This window comes from Lissotriton helveticus, chromosome 11 (assembly GCF_964261635.1).
Source record: "Lissotriton helveticus chromosome 11, aLisHel1.1, whole genome shotgun sequence".
Lineage (NCBI taxonomy): Eukaryota > Metazoa > Chordata > Amphibia > Caudata > Salamandridae > Lissotriton > Lissotriton helveticus.
Window position 1 is genome coordinate 1,008,386,141 of NC_136072.1, and position 18,714 is coordinate 1,008,404,854.

At 44.2% G+C, this 18,714-nt stretch overlaps 1 protein-coding gene across 3 annotated transcripts in view; it reads left to right on the forward strand.

Annotated features, from left to right (window-relative positions):
• CORO1C (coronin 1C) overlaps positions 1-18,714 on the forward strand; it is a 444,982-nt gene that overhangs the window by 115,293 nt on the left and 310,975 nt on the right. Inside the window, exon 1 of one of the 3 annotated variants that reach the window (XM_078667406.1) lies at positions 525-586. The exons of the other annotated variants lie outside the window; for them this stretch is intronic. The gene's annotated coding sequence lies outside the window, so the exon portion shown is untranslated. Of the gene's footprint in view, positions 1-524; positions 587-18,714 lie in introns of those variants that run through there. 3 annotated transcript variants of the gene reach the window in all.

An 18,714-nucleotide genomic window follows, 5' to 3' on the forward strand; every position in this document is an offset into this window, starting at 1 on the left:
AGAGGGAGGGTGTGGAGGACGGAGAGCACGCGGCGGGTGAGGAGGGAGGCTAAAGTATTAGGCGAGAGAGTGAAAGGGCCTTTGCTGGCGTGAGCTGCTTGTTTTGGGGGCTGGAGGCGCTGTTGGCGAGGGGAGGGCCGGTGAAGGACACCCGGCTGTGAGGTGGGCATTGTGCAGGGGGATGGAGCGGAGGATGGGGATTACTCGATGTGTGAAGAGGAAGGCTACGGCAGTGGAAGGGAAAGATGGGCGTGCTTGCGTTCTGTGGGGCTGATATGCCTGTGTTTGAGGGGAGCTGATGATGGCACCCGGGGCGGGGCTCTCTTGGCACGTCATCTATCCGACAGAAGGGTATTTCTAATGGGGGTGGGATAGCGTGCACATTGTCGCGAGAGGCGGGGTGGATGGTGCCCGGAACGGCAGTGAGATGAGGATGCGCGCAGTCTCGGGGGAGGAAGTGCTTGTAGGTGGGAGGGTACTAGCATGTGTACCCTGGCAGTGTGAGGGGATTAGAGCGCACCTCCTAGGAAGACCGAGGCGCTGGAAGGGGCGTGCGCACGTTGGGCAAGGTTATGTGCTGAGGAAGGTGAGATTCGAGCACGGGGAGGGCACAGATGTCTACGTAGTGTTGTCAGGTTCAGGGTATGGAGGGGTGGAGGTGCTGCATCGTGCAAGGTGAAGGCGCGGGAGGGGCAAGCTTTGCAGGTGGTTGGAAGTGGAGTATTGCGAGGGACAGGGTAGGCTGAGGGCACTGGTGTGCTTATGGCATGAAACATCGCACTTGTCTAGATCCCCAATTCGTTTGAGTTGGGGTCACGGGAGGGGGGGGCAGTGCAGGTTATGGGCTCTGACATGCTCATGACATGTTCATGACATGCACATGACATGCTTATGATATGCTCATGATTTAGATCGTCGGGTGGAAATGACCTCATTGTGCAAGAGGGGGAGGTTGATCGTATTTACAAGGCAAGGAGGCGCCTGACGGTCAGAAAACACTTCACTCACAAAGAATGGGCTGCGGGGCTCTCCCACACCCCCACTTTCCCTTTGTGGCCACTTAGCTCTCTCTGAAGCCCATCCTTGGCCTCACCTGCTAAGATCGCAAAGCTAAACGGCTTGGGGTATCTCTCCTTGTCTTGGGACAGTCGTTTCGGTCTTGGCGTGGCTCACAAAGCCGGGGTATTTTCCCAGGTGCGAGTTAAAGCCCTCACGTGCAGCTTTGTTTTTTGTAGCTCTATGGAAAACGCTACACGTTACTATTCACAGTCTAAATCCTTTGGGCGTGGGAGGGTCAGAGCCTTCTTGACAATTTCGTAATGCAAAAATCAAATAACCCATTTCCCATGGACATCTATCTACACGTTGCCATGTCGCATCGTACACCGGTTCTTCTGGTCGGTAGACTTCACCCTCACAATAAGCGTAAAACTCCAGGCTGCTCATTTTTACAGGGTTATTGACTTCCACGCCACTTGCCTTCCATCCAAAAGATCACAGCGATGTCAACATCTAAAGGTGGTGTCAGTCCTCACTTTTTATTCGGAAGACTTTGATTTCCAAAAGGACTTGACATCTGTAACGGCTGATGGTGATTACAGGTCCCGCAGTTCGTGGTTCGTACCCTCACACACCTCCATTGCGGCTCTCAGTGCGGCTGGTGATGCCCACAGACACCACCTGCAGGCTTGTAGGGCTCGCAGGTAAATCCGGTGCTGCTTATATACTACATAGATGGCAGATGATGCTCACAGACGCCACAATTAAGGCTCGCAGGAGCACTGGGTGATGCCCACAAATACCACAGTAGCGTTCGTTGATGCCCACAGATACCACTGGTAATAATCCACATTTGTAAAGCGCACAATCACCCGTAAGGGTCTCTAGGCGCTGGGGGCCGTCGGGAAGATTAAGCGAGCTATTGCCCAGAGTCACATGGTGCTGGGCTAACCTGCCGCCGGAGCCGGGGATCGAACCCTGATCCCCAGATTCCAGCGTCAGTCGCCCTGTCCGCGGCGCCACACCTCTCCCCTACTGGTAGTGTTCGCAGGTTAATTTGTTTATGCCCATAGGTTCAAGGTGGCGTCCAGACACCGCAGGTGGTGCTCACAGGTCCATTTGCGGATGCTCATAGTCATAGTTACTACACGTATCTTTGTTGCCAGGTGAATCTGGTGCTGTTTTAATGCCAGATCCCAAAAGGAGCTACCATGGATGTGCTTGCAGATGCATTTGTCACTTCTCATGCATACCCCCAATGACGTAGACGGTGCCAGCTATATTTGGTAATGCTCATGGGTGTAGCTGGTAGTATTGCAAACCACACCAGTGCAGTTTATGGTTTCTTACAGATACCCCAGGTGCAGTAGGTGAAACTCGCAGTTGTCACATGTGAAGCTGTGGATGGTGCAAACTCCAGTAAAACGTGACAGGAAAGATATCGTTGGCTAGCAGTACCTACAGGTACCACTAAGTTTACTTGGAAGTGAAGAGGACATGGAATGAAATGGATATTGAGAGTGGATAAGAGGAGGGAAGTGGCTGGCATTGGTGTCCATCCTCCTCCTACAGAGGTGGCCCTGCTGTAGAGATAGAGCGCCCAACCACTCTCGTTTTTAAGAGCCGAGCAATCCTGCATTACCCATGTCAGTGTTCAACATTTTCATTTCAAATAGCCTTTGGCGAAGAGTTGGGGCGTTATTAATGCAGGGCAGGCCAGTAATAATAATATATTCAATTATAATAATACCTGATAAGAGTTCAGTGATGGATCATTACTGTAGCTTGCACTAGGGAGGATAGTGACTGGGTTCTGTTGTGGTGTTGTAAATTGTGATTTCTTGACCACTATAATTTCAATCATGAGCTTTCTGATGCCTGGCATAAAGTCGAAGGAGACATCATTTACAGGGGTTTTGTGTTCGCCATCAAGTTGTCTAGTGGGGCCCAAATAGCTCTTGATTTCGTTTTCGAGGGGGTGCTGTGAAGTCAAATGTTATCGCACCCCTATTGAAAGAAATCCGGTTCCTCCAGGCTTTTGATGAGTAGCTGTTTTTCCAGTTGCTAAGGATGAGGTTGCACACTAGTGTGAATAAAAGAACTGATAATCTTCCTCATTATTTAGGTGTGAGTCAAATGGACCTGTAAGAAGGAAGTTGAATTCTCTACGGGGATTAATTCGAAAGAGTGTGCTGATGAACTCAAACATGTCGTCCCAATATTTTGCTTGGGATGGACAGTGGAAGAACATATTTGAAAGGTCGCCAACCTCTTAGTTGCAGTTCCAACATGGGGATGTTTCTCCTAGTCTTAGTTTATGCAGGCGAAATGGAGTAAAAAAAATTCTTGTATCAGCATAAATTTAGTTTGAGCCAGAACTGGGGAAATGTTGTACAGAAAATAGGAGTTCAGGATTTTGGTCCATTGCTTAGTGCTCTCGAATGTCGGGCAATCCCTAGTCCATTTTTCACGAGTGTTTTACATGAGTGTAGGTGTTGTTGAGCTTAAATATTTATATTTTCTGGAGACCTTGTGTCACGCTTGGATAAGTGTGCTAGCAAACTGAGGTAATGATGGTATCAGTGTAGGTCAGTTTTCGGGTGTAGGCTTTAAATTGAGAATGTTATAGAAATCTAAATTAGATAGGGAATATGTGTGATGTAAGTTCGCAAAGGAAATCAGGAGTTTGTTTGAACCTAATTGGTTAATAGTGAGAATTCCTCATAATGCCCACTCCTTCCATTGGATCAGAAGACCATGTAACTTGATCATAGGCTTATTCCATATAGAGGCTAGGTTAGATGTGTGCATTTTGTTTTCCAGGAGAGAGCCTATTTTTAGTATGGCCTATCTCATGTTGTTTATCATGTATTTTCAGTGTGGCAGGGTAACCTTCTCCATTGAAATGAATGAAATAAGATTCCCAGAGGGAATAATAGATGTTTCGAGTTCTAACCAAGCTGGTGTGTAGCCATCCCTCTGGGTTAGCTAGTGGGTACGTTGCTTTAGTAAGAAAGCAGTTTAATAAGTTTTAAAATTAGGTAAATTGACTCCTCTAAGGATTTTTTAAAAATCCTTTTTAGGTCTCGCGCCTGCTGTCGCAAAGCGAGTCTATTGCAATTGTTTCAGTCCTTTCAGCTTTCAAGGACTACCCAGAGGAGGCAAGAGACTGGCGCGCGCACGCAGCCTGCCGGAATCGGATCAGGTCACGCTCGTGAACACGCGCTCCGATTCCGGCCGGCTCTTCAGTCACCATGGATCACGCACGCACACAGAGACACACACACGAGCGCACACATACAGACACACACCACACCTCCCCAGCCCTCCCGCCGCCGCCCACACACACACGAGCGCACACACACAGACAATCCCCCCGCCGCCGCCCCCGCCCACACACACGCACACATACAGAGACCCACCCCCCCACACACTAACCCCACTCACTGCATCGCCGGACTCTGCAGCCTCCGCGGGGCTCTCCCTCGGGCATGGGAGCCCCGCTTCACCAGCACTGCTTTTCTGCCCAGGCACTCCGTGGGCGCGGGCTTCCGAAGACGGAAGTCCCGCCCCACGGCAGGTTTCGTTTTTGCTCACGGTTTCGTTTTTGCTTACGTCTTGTTTGGGCAGTTATCCTCAGCTTCTAGGAAGAAATTGCCGACATTTCTGCCTGCTCTGAGTCTGACCAGTCTGAAAGTGTTTGCGGGAGGGGTATGGGCGGTGGTGCCGGGGGATCAGTTTCAGCCTTTCTTGGTGAGCAAGGGCTTTGCCCCTCTTACCGCTGCAGTGGTCTGGCAGGGCAGGACTGTGCTGCTGCCCACAACAGTCCTCAAGCAACATAGAGAGGTTTGGGGTCTCCAAGCTTGGATTGATTAGGTCTGGAGTTTGCAGACCCGAAAACAGGCGGCATAGAACATCTTTGCCTGGGCTGGGGTGCTTTGCAGAGCAACCGATACCTCGTCGGACACTCAGTGGGGTCATCCCCGGTTGCGGAGTTCTTTATACAGCCTCCAAGCATCTGCCCTGCTATCGTTTTATGCTAATTAATTTTTTTTTTACAGCTGGCGTGTTACTGTAACACCTATTCCTTTAACTACGCTTCGAAGCTCCAGAGCTTGGCTGTGAGCGCTATATGAGTACAATTTTAACAATCAACTTGCTCTATTCCTTCTTACCGACAGACTTCTAGGGAATGCAAGTATGTTTACAAATATGTATGGCTGGATTAAATTGCCCTTCAATGTTAACATTATTCCCTCTGGGTCCGAATCTCCTTGAAGTCATTACAATTGTACACAATAATTCACAAACAAATAATTAATGTCCTGTGGGTAGAACAAAGGACTCCTCATAGACCGAAGACTCGTAATTTTGTGCGAGAAAAATGTTTTTATTTTAGTAAATACTGCACTTCCATAACATTTATCTCTGAAGCCTCCACTTCTCTGTTCCCAAATGTGGGTAGATGTTCACTGCTCTCCCTGCAGTCACCGGTTCCAAACGGAGGCCCTCTGAAGTCAAAAGGCGAGCATGAAACGCCCCCAACAAGAACATTATTCCCTTAAAGGGAACATACACCGCTTACTCTTGAACTGTCCACTTACCAAGCGTCTCAACTTTTTTGGACTTTTAAAACGCATCAAAGCAAAAGTTCGTCTTGATCATGCGGGTTCAACATCACTTCCTGCCGATGGAAGGCATTGTTTCCGGTCCCGGAGTTTTATTTAATAGAGCAATGACTTCTGGGAGCTGCAGTCCTGGATTAGGTGTATTGAACTAAATGCATTAACCAATAAGGAAGTCATTAAAAATAAAAGCCCAGGGTCGAAACAATTGCGCTCCAGTGTCACGAGTTATGCTCAGGCCTGGTTGACCTTCACAAGGTGTTATCTTTTGTTAAGGGGTCACCTTCCCTGTGGGGCACCAAGCCTGCTGTGGTTCCTAACACAACCAAGACACATCGACCCTCTTACCCCCGTGATGTAGTAAAAGAGAGTGGAATTGGGATTCAGCGGCCCCAACCCTGGGCCTTGGCACTGGTACACCCATGACAGAGAAGCACTTACCCCCCCCTCCAATAGAATCAAGGCACACTCGGGTCTGTGTGCACACATGCTCATTCAGAGACCGGGAAAACTCAATTTGTCGTTTTTTTGTTGTTTTGTTAAATAGTTTTTATTGATGTAATAATAAAATTACCATAGTTACAATTGAACATAAGATGAAACAATAAAATAATATAGTGTATGATATCAAATTGAGGTAAATTTTTCTTCTAGCTCAATTTGTAGTTTTAATGATTCCAAGATAAGGTTGGGATATTGTCACAGTCTGGAGTCTGTGTTCCTGTGTACGGATGTTTTCTAGGTAGTTGCTTGTCTTGAGGCCGCCCAGCCGCTGTCTCATCTCACTGCTTCTAGAATTGTTTACTCATTGGCACAGGAGCAAAGTGACTGGAGGGAGGGGGAGTCCGTGGAGTCCGTGGACCCAAGGCTCAGCCGTCGGCCCACCTCAGCCCCTATTCAATGTCAGCTGGGGCCATTATCACAGTAAGCGCCCCGGGGTGCAGCAAGAGTTTGAACCTGCCTCATGGGGCACTGTGGTATTCTAGAAGGGGCCGCAGACGCTTATGTGATCTCTTCTAGTGTTAGCGTGGTCTTAGGGAGGGGTCTTCGGTTGCATGGGGGTGTGGCCTCATGCAAATAAGGAAACACTTCACCAACACAATATTACAGACACAGGTGTAGTGTTAGAGCATCCGCACGTGCCAACTGAGCACCATTTGGAGGAGGCACTCGGTCGGTGCACGGCACTCGCCATAGGCGACTCCTCGATCCGGGAAAGGGTTTCCCAGGGATCTGTTAGTCCTTCCCAACAGGCAGGTGCAGTCACTCACTACATCCCCTGCAGCGTTATCTCTGCCCTTTTCACAAGGGCAGGTTGCAGCTTGCACATTTATAGGACAGTGCATGAGTGAAAGGCGGGCTGGGCTGTCTGTCCCTAGTAGGGCAAGATTGTGGCTGCACCCAGGACAAAGCATTTACTGTATAAGGTACACAACGTCAGTCTGCGCAGAAAGGTAAAGCAGTGCTGCGGCGATGGTAGGCAGCACTCTGTATGTAATAAATCTGATTCAGACCTCACACTCTTTGAGGCTTTTACTTTATACACAAACACTGACAAAGATCTCACGGACTTGAACACTGTCAACTTAGATCTTTCCGGTCAATCCAAGATTACCTTAATGCCACCTGACTACAGTCATGCATTCCTCCTTCTTTAAAAGCTTGTGTCACATTGAAGTACTTATTATATATAACAAGATAAAAATACGTATTTCACTTTCAAGGAAGTCAAGTCAACCGTGCAGTCTCCATGGAGGAAATGGGTGGATAAACCATTCAGCTTTAAAGAGGTGGAAGCGTTTTATTTCTGCTGAATGGCTCTTAACCAATAGTAGATCTGCAAAAAAATTGGAAACTGTGGTGCCAGAACAGTTGAAGAACTTTACTAGTAGGACAGGATGGTCTAAGCTGATGATGGCTCCCTCTATGATACATGGCCCAGGCTGATAATGGTTCCCTCATTGATAGGATGCCCAAGGCCGATGATGGCTCCCTCAGTGATGGGATTTCCAAATCTGATGATGGCTCCCTCAGTAGAAGGATGGTCCTGGCTGATGATAGTTGCATCAGTGACAGGATGGTCTAGGCTGATGAAGCCTTCCTCAGCGTTATGATTACACAGGCTGATGATGGCTACATCAGAGACAGGATTGTCCATTCCGATGATGGCTCCCTCAGTGATGGGATGGTCCAGACTGATGATGGCATCCTCAGTGATGGGATGGTCCAGACTGATGATGGCTTCCTCAGTGATGGGATGTTCCAGACTGATGATGGCTCCCTCAGTGATGGGATGATACAGACTGATGATGGCTTCCTCAGTGATGGGATGGTCCATTCTGATGATGGCTCCCTCAGTGATGGGATGGTCCATTCTGATGATGGCTCCCTCAGTGATGGGATGGTCCAGACTGATGATGGCTCCCTCAGTGATGGGATGGTCCAGACTGATGATGGCATCCTCAGTGATGGGATGGTCCAGACTGGTGATGGCTTCCTCAGTGATGGGATGGTCCAGACTGGTGATGGCTTCCTCAGTGATGGGATGGTCCAGACTGATGATGGCTTCCACAGTGATGGGATGGTCCAGACTGATGATGGCCCTCTCAGTGATGGGATGGTCCAGACTGATGATGGCTCCCTCAGTGATGGGATGGTCCAGGCTGATGATGGCACATTCAGCTATGTAATTCATTATTTGTGGGATAGACTGGTCAGCTATCCTTTGTTACTATCAAAATATTGTATGCTTATGCTGCTACTTAATTGTTGTTTTTCCTGAATCTTACTATCAAGTCATATGTTCACCAGAAGGAATTCCAGAAGAAAGAGGGAAGGATAAAGCGTGCATCCTTAGCATGTGCCCTGGTGTAGCGAAAGGCTTGAGAGAGGAAGCCACCGGCTCAGGCTGTGGCGCTGGGATTAAAGTATAGAGCCATGACCATTAGGATAAAAGAGGTGCCACGGTTGAAGTTGTGTAGCACTGTGACGAGGTACGAGGTACCTCCAGTTCTCTTTGTCAAATACTTTTTCAGTGTCCAATGTGATAGTGACTGTGGGTGTTTTAGTAGTTTAAGCTTTGTTTATCACGTGACACAGTAGTCTAGTGTTGTCACTGGAGAGACAGTTTTTTCGGAAGCCCATTTGAGAGGAATGTAACGATTTAGGTATTTATTTTTGTTTTCTGCTAGCAAGGATCTTAACATAGATTTTACTATCCATATTGATCAGGGATATTGGTCTGTAGTTTGTAGAGGGTCTTTTCCTTCTTTTTTTATAACCGCTATTATGGCCTTGGCCGGTGTACCTGAAATTGTGCCTGTGTTGGCAAAGTGGGTGTACAGTTTGAGAAGCGAATCTCAGTGTAATTCTCCAAATGTTTTGTAAAAGAGGGATGAGAAGCTGTCTGGTTCTGTCTGGTCCAAGGGCTTTTCCAGTATTTAGATTTTTGATGACCTTTGTAATTCCTTGGGTAGAGCTAGGGGAATTCATATCCTTTTCTTCTTCGTTAAGTGAGGGGAGGGATGGATTGTTTAAGTATTTTTTGTAGTTATTTTCCTCATTTGGGAATATAAAATCTCATAGTATTCTTTTAAGGTGTCAGAATTTTTTTCTGGCTTTGTTAGTATCTTTTCATTTTTAACCCTTAATGACTGATACCGTTTTTCTGTTTATATTCTAGATAGGCTGCCAGCATCTTCTTTGCCTTGTTTGATTCACAGAGTGTTATGCTCTTTTGCTTGTTTATCTAAGTCCCTTCTCGCTTGCTTAAGATCTGATTATATTCTTATTTTTTGTAGTCAGTGATGCGAGATAGGACTCGTCTCTGGAGCATGTATGGAGATGTTCAAATTTGTTGATCTTTTTTTTCAAGGTTTTGAGTAGCTTGTTTGTTCGTTTTTGATATTATTTTATTTATTCAATTTTTGTGGCATTATGTAATGTTTACTTTTATTGGTCTCTTGTTATTGACACAAAATATTCATATATAATGCAGCCCCCTGAGTCCATGGACTGATGATCATTACAGAACATGCTTAATAATTGTATGAGATAGACATGACAATCTGCAATTATTTTTGGTATTCCATCTACATACATGCAATGATGTATTATCATCTTTATGTATTTATTTTGCTTTTGCTTTTACTGTACAGTTATAAAATGTAATAAAGTTTTTTTTAAATCAAAATGAATGCAGGGCAGGCCAACGTAGGTCAAGGAGTGCCTTACCTAAGACAGATATTCAGGATAGCCAATGACTGCGCAAATTAGTTCCACTTAGAGTCACTGTATGTAAATGTATCCTATGCGGCTAGCCTGAAAATCAGGCTTGGATCAGACCCTCTCTGAGCTTCTAGTGAGTTACCCTCATGTAAGAACTATCTCTTATATTTGTTTTATTATTGTTTGTCCTGCCCCTGCACATTGAGGCAGCCTTCTTGGGCTGCATATAGCATGGAACTCGTAATTACTTTTCTAATCCTAATACACAGTATAATAATTTCCTACGAGCCGTTTCCTTTCCTCTGTTAAGCCAAGCAGTCTAGACTTACTGACTGCGTTTAGTTTGTTTTCTTCTGTCCATGTTTTTGCGTTTATTTTTAGTAGTTTTGTTCTGATTTTACCACTGTGCACATTTCATACCAGAGATCAGTTCTTTGCTTCCCTGATTACTAAAGAGCACAAAGTTAAGACTTTGCACTGCAGGATTTGTTGTTGTTTTATTTTATCTCCAACGCTCAGGCAGTTCGTGTGCAAAGCATAGCTGGTTCTAGGTTTTCGAAAGTGACACACAGAGAATACTGGAGAAAACAACATAGGCTTTTGGCACCCATGGTCTCTTATGCATAGGTTAAAAGGCACGTGTAAAATGTAGGAGTTGAAAAGGCACATGCTTTCCCTGATTAAAGTTAGCATCCATGACCTTTTGTCATTCTGTAGAGACTTCAGCAATATTTTCCGCATAGAAGAGTCCTTTTGAAGAAAGAAAGTAGACCCCAGCCTGCTCTACAATGACCTTCATTTGTAGACCTTCACTAATGCCTTTTTAAGAGAGTGAGAGTTAACCCAGCTTGATACAGTCAGACCTTGCGTCCAGAGTCAGCAGGCCATCAAAGAAAGAGATGCTGTATGCCCACAAGGTGCACAAAAAATACAAATGGTTCCTGAGCAACATGTTTACTATATGAGAAGAACACAGAGGCAGTGGAACTACTTGCTGCAAGGATATTTTGCTTCCCTTTTTTTTAATACAGGCAGATAAAAAACATGGCTCCTCAATTCACAATCTAAGTAATGTGGTGTATGCATTAAGTTGTCCCTTCAGGAAAAAATACAGAGTAAAATACCATAAATAAAAATGCTGTTCGTGTACAACATTTCTACTCTGAAGAATAGAAGTCAATCCCCATTTGGCAGAGAGCATTTTTCTGGTATACAACTTTGTACGTGACACCTAGATTACCCCCATAAAAAACACACGCACACGCACTTCTTTCATTGTCAAGAGACATGGCATAAAAATAATAACATTCCACACTGAATAGCATCAGCGTGAGATTACAGGAACCCTGAGACTTTGCTCTGGTTTTTCTAAACACGCAGCTCAGGTCTTTGATATCGCTTGGGAGAGGGAGCATCTCAAAGATGTGATGCTTGTGCGTGTTGGGACATGATTACACCAACCAGGAAGCATTGGAAAATGGTATATGGGAAATTATTAGACAGCATTCCCTATATTTACGCAATGTTGTTATGGAATCACTTGTTCAACATCATCAGAGTGAGGCATGGAGTGCAGCCCCCATCCCCATATAAACTCAAGAGAACGAGTGAGGTGGAGATAAATGGTCGGGGGGGGCAACTTTGGGCAGAAAAGGGAATGAAGAGGCTTTATAGAGGGAGTTGTGGCACACATGGTAATGAAAAAAGTATGAAATGAGGTGCCTATAAGGGGTTCGAGGTCACCCAATTTAAACAAAACCAAAAAAAGGACAATTTCAGCTCTGCTTCCGAGTCATGACCCACTCTATGGACCAGACAATATTCTCTTACATTCTGGAACAAACAACTTGTAGGGAAAGGCAACAATAAACAAAAACAATACCTGGTGGTGTGTATTATTTTTTTTTATAAGAAGACATAATAATCATAAAGGAGTGGGTTTTACTGTGGAGTTGACACTACAGTACTAGTACTAAGGAGGAATCGCCTGAGAAGAAATATTTGCACAACTTATATTTTGAGAGGTACAGATTTTGTCAATAATCTTGTAATTTGTTTGGTCTGCGACCAAAGCCAGGATTAGAACCCAAGCCCTACCAAGTTCGGAACGAATTCTATGTTCTGTACTCTCTCCCCCGAAATATATAGTTTAGTGAGCAAAGTAAGTATGACCCCTCACGCAAAGCTGTTGTTTTCAGTTTTCGAAACACTCCATAGTTTGTTCTGAGAATTTGAAACCGGCTTTCACCTAATGTTTGGTTTTGTTGTTCTCTCTGCAGTGTAGCTGGCTGCATTGTGCGAGTACCTCTTGCACCACATCACTTAACATTGATAGTTCTGATTCATAAAGCACCCTGTGTGCAGGCCAAGAGCTGCAAAGTTGACACCAACACATCAACTGCAATAAATCACCCACCAGCGGTAAGATAAATTACTTTTAGTGGTCCAGTCGAGTAGACTAATGCACCACCTGCAGAAATCTGCGTTGATCACATGTTGAAATCCACACATGCTCACTTATCTGCTTACCCTTCTCAGGTTGATAAGTTAGTGCAGCTGAGATGGATAACAGTGGAACCACTATCCATATTTGTGTAGAGCATTTTGTACTTCTTGCCTGGCCACGTAGTCCTGTCGGTGGTCCAGGGATTGGGCTTCATAGCGGATCACAGTTATGCATTCGGTACTTCAGTTTTCAATTGGGCTTCTTAAAGTGGATGTATGCAAATGTGGATTTGGTGGTGGTGGTGGTTGGGCCATTGCCTATTGAAGAGGAGAATCCATAGCAAGCATAGAGTGCAGATTTCAGTCATGCATTTTTGGCTCGTTTCAGGAGTGCCAGTTTTGTAATAATTGTGGTAGTGATTGTTGGAGATAGTTTTGTAAAGAATGCATATAAAATGGATTGACTTTGCAATATGGAGCAGGTGTTGCTGGATGTGTGTGGGGAGTTGAGGTTTTATACTCATTCATGATAGGTTATGTGAGCACCCAGGATGAACAGCCAGGTGAATGAGTGCAATAAACTGTTGCTGGACATGTTGGGAGTAGCAGTGCATTGAGATGAACAGATTCAAAAGAGCAGTAGGATAGAACTGTCTTTGAGAGACACCTTGAGATAGATCTAGAATGGCTTCAAACTCTTTTTGGATGTTAATTCAGGTTGCCATGGTGAATTGCAAACAGTCCTTTAATGATCAAGACAGGAGCAAAAAAGAACTGGACAGGATTATTTGTGCTCCGAATCAGTCTGAGCAGAAGGGAGCAGGGCTAAGGAAGGAAGCCGTGCTAGAGTAGTATAATGCCTTGACTACAGTTTCTTGCTCTCTTCAACCTTGAGGTCTACTCTTCTAATAGGGGCTGTTGCTGTAACATTCAAGACGTGTACTGTTGCATACAGTAAGATTAGAGGTTATCACACAACAGCAGTTGGATCAATCAAACCAAACAGCAGGGTTTTGGTTACTTTCACAGACACACTTGGGTATGGTACTTTTCCCTTACACAGTAGGCAAAAGGGTATGCTTGCATATATTCTGTAGGGTTCTGGCATGAAAAGAGAAGAGATGTTGCATTTGCATACTGAGCAGGATCTCTAGTTTACTTTCTCACACTAGTTGAAGTCAGTTTAGACAAAGAAACAGTGATTAAGTAAAATACATTCGTCTCATAACATGGCTCGCGGTTGCTGGTTTTGCAGGAACTCTACCTCTAAGACCGCATAAATTGACTGCTGCAGATCGTCCCTTGCTTCAGGAGATGGTGACTAGGCGGTTGTACCTTTCAGTTCAGGCCCCCTCCCTAAGGAATTAAATGCCCATGCAGATGCACACCGCTCTAACTACTAGGCCTTTAGTTAAGCAACTATATTTACAGTTTAAGTTCACCACATTTTGTGGTAAGTGGCTCGCTAGTGCCAAGAAGCATCTGGATGCATACAAGCTTTAAAAGAACTTTATGTAATACGATACAATCTGTATCTCTAAACCACACGTATGGAATGTTTGGCAGGAGCTTCTCTATCCAAATTTGTAATTAATTGTGTTGACTTGCACCTCCTTAGATACCTCGAGTACAGACGTGACTTGTATTTACAGTAGAATTTAAAAAGAAGAGTAAAGGTTGTGCATGTTGTTCAGCAAACCTTAAACGGTAATACTCTTACATACATTTGTGTGTCATGAAGGTGTAGTCTTACTACACACAGTGGGCAACAAGTTATAGTTTAAAACATATTAACAGCGCCATAGACAACATTCAAAAGAAATAAAAAAACAGAAGTGTACACTGGGACTCAATTTCGACCTGCACAATTGCACATTAATTTGCCAGCGAAGTGCTCTCATTAAGGTGTCGAGCTCAGCCATAAAAATTGCAACTCAAAGTTTTCAACTGGTTTCCTATTAAATAAAAAAAAAAGGATGCCTGTCTAAGAATGCCTTGCTCATTATCATCACAAACCTGTATCTCTTATCACATACTGCAGAGCATGCGAGTGTAAATAAATTAGTTTTAGCCACACGTCGCTAAAGAATATTCAAAACGTGGTAACCGGCCAACTTCTTTAAAACAGACTTAAAGTTATGTTGACATTACTTTTGGTATCCTACATCATTGTCAATGTGTTGTGTGGGAAACCCGTGAATGATAATGTCTTTTATATAAATCTTAGTACTGCAGCTTTGTTTCTAGCACCTGGGCGGTTGGTGTTCATTGTAATTTATTGATCTCAGAAGAAAGACGATTTGCGTTGCCATTTCCAAGATTCAAACTCTGGACCTGCAGGCTCCAAGGACATGAGCCATCTTTCTAGTGGGGGCGAGCAGCCGACCATGTTTGTTTACGGCGTGTAGAAGTACTCTACATTAGAACGTGTTCCGTTGGGTTAGAGTCAGTCTTACAGGTGGAAATGGCTCCACCATTACTAATACAAGTCACTGTAACTTACTCATACATTTCTACAGTCAGAATATAAATCCGTTCTGAATATCTGAGAGCGCATTCCCCATGGTAAATTACCAGTGATGTGTTTAGAAATTACAGAAACTTGAAAAAAGCGCTCATTATCATCTTTTTATATGAAGTCTTAAATACTTGTGAATAAATAACCACCAAATGGTGGGCTTTGCAGTGTCACTAAATCAAAGAAAAACATAAAAAACGAAACACAAAAGATGAACTGGGCTATAAAAAAAGCACTACGATTGCTAATGTTCCACACACTTCTGAAAAACAGATGTCGGCATTAGTAATGGATATTACGTTACAGGAACACGTAAAAAAACAAGTAATTCCTTGACCAATATAATTTGCCTTTAATCTCTTTCTACCGCAATCATATGTAGATTTGTTTAAAAAACAGTAGGTCAGTTCGCTTTCGCATGGGTGTAGGCTTTCACGAGGAACTTGAAAGCTTGATTTCCACTGTGCCTATGTTCTGTGAGCAATAGTTGGACAACTATTTTAAAGGCTACCAATTGTGTGTAGAAAGTTGAATTTAAGACCAGCATCAGGAATTCCTTTTTGCCCAATTCAAGGGGATCAGTTGTCTTCATAAGATGCTGTTAGTGTTTTTTTCCTTATCATACTTTCAGGTGAACTGCAAACGTAGCCATACCAATTCACAAAACACATTCTGAGCCTCACCCAGCCTCCTCCCTCTAATTTAATAGGTCCATATCATATCTCAAAGTAGGCAGTTTTTGTATGAAATGGATAACTCGCCCTTTGAGTCTGGTCCTATTTCTGCCAATGAAGATCCAGTACAAGCCTCTGCATACTGCAAGAGCTCGATTCAAGGCATGCGTACCAGAAGGCACCTCCTATCTGGGTACCTCTCTTTCATGCAGTGAGCTTTCCTTCTCATGTTTTTCTGCCCTTATGACTGTGGTCATTACCCGATTACCTAGACTGAAGCCGCTACCATTTGTTTGGATTTGGAAGGATTAAACAAGTCTCACTTATGCAGTGAGGATAGTGGGGTATGGCAAAACAACCAAAAGCATGAGTCAAGGTATGGTATGACCTTGCATTGGAAAGCACATGGATGAGCACACATGGGTTCAGCTACCAGAGTTCTCCTCTCCTTTACTGTCCTCTGCTTCAACTTCACTCACCTGTAGAGTTAAAAAATGCAAAGAGGAGATAGATTTAGAACAAATCTTGTAAACATTGTGAGGGAGAATCACCATCTTGGGGACTGTATCAATTGCTGTAGTCTGGAGTCTGCAGTGATTATTTAATCGCAACTGCTGTGTAGAAGTGCAGCGGGGTGTGCTGATGGCGTGCTAGAGACAAACCCTTCTGTGCCTGGTCACCGCCCGAGATGCTGACCCTCAGGTCATCCAACCGTATGTTTTAACTGATTATCCAACTTCCTTCTTTATCGGACAGGTCATTTTCTAGCCAATGAGATATGCTCCTAAAGATCTACTTACACTTTTCTCTCCATTTTGCACTGTCTGTGAAAATGCAACCATCAACCTTTGAAAAGAAAACCTGTGTTATAAAGGTCCTTTACATGAAGTCTCATTTTCTTGATTGTGCACCCACATAGCATTTCTCAACGCCATACTATGCAACGTGAGGTCAGCAAAAACAAATAAGCAAAACATTGCTGATCTATGCGAACCTGGTATCCTGACTCGTGAAACCCCATACCATATCCTTGACAAGTTACTTTCCTCTAAGTATAATAAGTATAGGTACGACCGTCCAGAGAGGGTTGGAGTTGGAGTGAGTATCCTCAATACAATCTCCTCAAATATCAAACATAAAAATCCTTTTCTAAAATCTCCCCAGACCAATCTCTTATCTGTGATTGCAAAATCTGTAATCTGACTCTCAGCCTTTACTTAATTTATTGCCCTTCAGAAATGCCTGCTGACTTTTCTGCAGCCATCATCGATGAGATTTGGCATTTCTCACTCTATAATGACATTGTGATCATTCTGGAGAACTTAAGTGATTACCTAGAATGCCCTGAAGGAACTGCCCTTATGGTTTTGAAATCAGGCTTGTGGTCTATAAACGTCCCACAATGCCATACAAAACCCTATGGTTTACCCAGAGCTGCAATCACTAAAAATTCATAAGTGGGGAGCAGAAAGACAGTGGTGTTACCAGTTCAGTGAAGAGACAAACAATCTACATTGCTGCCTTACCCACCTTCAAGTTTCAAATGAAGACACCTAAAATCATGTATTACACCACCAGTGTTTCCCAGGCATCCAACTCTGCTGAGGAACTTCCAAAGTATTAGAAAAATAAATAGCCCCGTATCTCGATCCCATCAAACGACACCTTCATAGGAACTGAATATTAAACTGGTCGACTTTCAAATGTCAATATGTTGCTATTGTCCTTGTTGCTCAACTCCTTGGGCATGATATTCTGTTTGTACTCTGATGACACTCAAATTCTGGTTAACGTGGTTAACTCCCAAGCTACTGTCAGCTCTTCTGATCATGTAACTGATATCCTAGTGAGCACTGTTATTGTCGTCCGCCACTGGATATCTTCCAATCTTGATCCTTAAACCCAACAAAAGGGCTCTCCTCGTCACCAAATTTACTCCCACCAATTATAATACCTTCAATTGGCTGGAGATAATGTGACTTTCTCCTACCCCTGCCCCAGGGTCAGAAACTTACACATATTCGAATCTCTCCATTTTATTTCAAGCTTCAAACCTGTCCAGCTCCTGTTACTGGTATATTAAGCGGCTTAGAATAAGTCCATCTTTTTGTGACTCCCTAATAAAACCAACGGCCCCCTTCAGGTAGTCCAGAGTACAGCAGCACACTTAATGTCTGAAAGCACGTAATGTAACCTTATACTCCCCGCTCACCCACACAACCCATGTCCTCAGAAACCTCCCTGGTCTCTCTGTTTAGAAGTGTGTACTATTTAAATCTTTTTTTTATTGTTAATTTCTCTTTTCATTTGTTAGACTCTAAGTTCCAGCTCCGTGCCCTGCTGCACACTTGCGCTCCCCTGGCCAGAGATTGCTGCAGAAGCTTAGAACCAACTTGGGCTCCTTTGAGTACAGGCCCTTTCCTTTGCCGGCCTCTAAGGAGTGGAAATAGCTCTCTTTTCGAGCTCCGCTATGCGACTGAAGCCTTTCTCTTTCATTTGTAACTCCAATCGTTTTGTTATATTGCTCTGTTTTTCCCATGAGTCTGGCTGTATACTTTTCTATCCTGGTTGTGTGGTAGACTTCTATAAGGCCCATACACTTCATAAATACAGACTTCTTGGACAGGCTGCCCTGTGCAGGACAGACATCCGCAATGGTCCTTTCCCACAGACCGTGTATTCTATAGTGTGCAGCTGGGGCAGTGCAGGCTTCCCAGGAGACTTGTTTTCTTAAATTGCTCAGTTCTCAAAGATTAGGCACCCCACCGGTAATGGTAGTGTGTGTTTCCCAGCAGATCAGGTACACCACAGATAATGGTAGCGTGCGTAACCCTTCAGTTTTTATAGAAGTCTACGATGTGCCCAATAAACAAGTATAGCCAAGGCAGCTGCGATGCGCGCTTCTTAAGAGTCTAGTGTACTGGCCCAAAGTCAGCCCCCTGTTGCACTGGTAGCAGTAGCGTGCACTCATCTTCTGTGCGCAGTCTGCTGTGAGTTGTCTGCTTTTAAGAAGGCTTATGGGAGGTTAGTGCCTCTATATTGTTTGTTTTTACTTGCAGTTAATGGCAAGAATATACTTTATTCCTCAGCAAGGGCGTCTTTGAATGTTGTTTCGCATTAATCTCTTACGTGCTGCCTAAGCACTTTTGATATTACTTGTGTGTGTGCCAAATATATCTATTTGTGGTTTGTCTGTTGTCATTCGTGTGAGCGTGCAGCCTATCTT